At 38.3% G+C, this 2,231-nt stretch overlaps 1 non-coding gene across 1 annotated transcript; it reads left to right on the top strand.

The window, feature by feature from the left end:
• The first annotated feature begins 624 nt into the window (after nucleotides 1-624).
• LOC115943210 (U6 spliceosomal RNA) lies at nucleotides 625-731 on the top strand. Its single transcript, XR_004077822.1, has one exon. It is a non-coding gene; the product is annotated as a U6 spliceosomal RNA (small nuclear RNA).
• The last annotated feature ends 1,500 nt before the right edge of the window (nucleotides 732-2,231 follow it).

A 2,231-nucleotide genomic window follows, 5' to 3' on the forward strand; every position in this document is an offset into this window, starting at 1 on the left:
ACCACAATTATATGGTCAACTAATCTTCGACAAAACAGGAAAGAATATCCAACAGAAAAAAGACAGTCTCTTCAACAAATGGTGTTGGGAAAATTGGACAGCCACATGCAGAAGAATGAAATGGGACCACTTTCTTACACCATATACAAAAATAAACTCAAAGTGGGTGAAAGACCTAATGTGACACAGGAAACCATCAAAATCCTAGAGGAGAAAACAGGCAGCAACCTCTTTGACCCCTGCCACAGCAACTTCTTACTAGACACATCTCCGGAAACAAAAGCAAAAATAAACTATTGGGACCTCGTCAAGATAAAAAGCTTCTGCACAGCAAAGAAAACACTAAACAAAACTAAAAGGCAACTGACAGAATGGGAGAATATATTTGCAAATGACATATCAGATAAAGGGCTAGTATCCAGAACTCAACAAAATCAACACCCAAAAAATAATCCAGTTAACAAATGGGCAGAAGACATGAACAGACATTTCTCCAAAGAAGACAAACAAATGTGCCTAACATGAAAAAATGCTCAACATTATTCATCAACAGGGAAATACAAATCAAAACTACAATGAGATACCACCTCACACCTGTCAAAATGGCTAAAATTAACAATTCAGGTGCTCACTTCAGCAGCACATATACTAAAATTGGAATGATACAGAGAAGATTAGCATGGCCCCTGCACAAAGATAACATGCAAATTCATGAAGCATTCCATATTTTTTTTGTAATGATGTGGATGGAACTAGAGGGTTATACTAAGCGAAATAAGTCAATCAGAGAAAATCATCATATGATTTCACATATATGTGGAATTTAAGAAACAAAACAGAGGAGCATAGGAGAAGGGAGGGGAAAAATGAAACAAGACAAAACCAGAGAGGGAGACAAACCATAAGACACTCTTAATCACAGGAAACAAACTGAGAGTTGCTGCAAGGGAGGAGGTGGGGGATGGGGTAGCTGGGTAATGGGCACTAAGGAGGCACGTGATGTCATGAGCACTGGGTGTTATATATAACTAATGAATCACTGAACTCTACCTCTGAAACTAAGAATACACTATATGTTAATTGAATTTAAATTAAAAAAATTAAAATTAAAAATTAACAACTCAGGAAACAACAGATGTTGGCAAGGATGCAGAGAAAGGGTAACCCTTTTGCACTGTTGTTGGGGGGGGATGCAAACTGGTGCAGCCACTCTGGAAAATAGTATGGAGTTTCCTCAAAAAGTTAAAAATAGAACTACCCTATGACCCAGCAATTGCACTACTAGGTTATTTGTCCAAGGGATTCAAAAATGCTGATTCAAAGGGGCACATGCACCCCAATGTTTATTTATTTTTTTTTAAGATTTTATTTATTTATTTGACAGTGAGAGACATAGTGAGAGAGGGAACACAAACAGGGGGAGTAGGAGAGGGAGAAGCAGGCTTCCCCGCGGAGCAGGGAGCCCGATGTGGGGCTCGATCCCAGAACCCTGGGATCACGACCTGAGCCGAAGGCAGACGCTTAACGACTGAGCCACCCAGGCACCCCTACCCCAATGTTTATAAAGCACTATCAGCAACAGCCAAATTATGAAGAGAGCTCAAATGTCCATCGACAGATGAATGGATAAAGAAGATTTGGTGTATATATATACAACAGAATATTATGCAGCCATCAAAAGGAATGAAAGCTTGTCATTTGCAACAACATTGATGGAACTAGAGTGTATTATGCAAGCAAAATAAGTCAGTCAGAGAAAGAAAAATATGATATGATTTCTCTCATATGTGGAATTTAAGAAACAAAACAGATGAACATAGGGAAAGGGAAGGAAAAATAAAATAAGATAAAAACAGAGAGAAAGGCAAACTCTAAGAGACTATAGTTAACTGAACAAACTCAGGGTGGCTGGAGGGGAGGTTGGTGGGCAGATGGGCTAAATGGGTGATGGGGATTAAAGGAGCACGTGTTGGGATGAGCACTGGGTGTTAACATGCAAGTGATGAGTCAGTAAATTCTACTTCTGAAACCAATACCACACTATATGTTAACTAAGTTGAATTTAAATAAAATACAATACAATAAAGAAAAAAATACTAATATACACTAAAAAAAATCAGAATCTTGGCATCTTCTCTATTTCCCCCAAATCTCTAACTACTTTTACCTAATATTTCATTCAACCTAAACTACCTTCACCCCAATAACCCTCAATGCCCCTACATTTCTGA

Source organism: Leptonychotes weddellii, chromosome 6 (assembly GCF_054177405.1).
Source record: "Leptonychotes weddellii isolate Sample4059 chromosome 6, ASM5417740v2, whole genome shotgun sequence".
Classification (NCBI taxonomy): domain Eukaryota; kingdom Metazoa; phylum Chordata; class Mammalia; order Carnivora; family Phocidae; genus Leptonychotes; species Leptonychotes weddellii.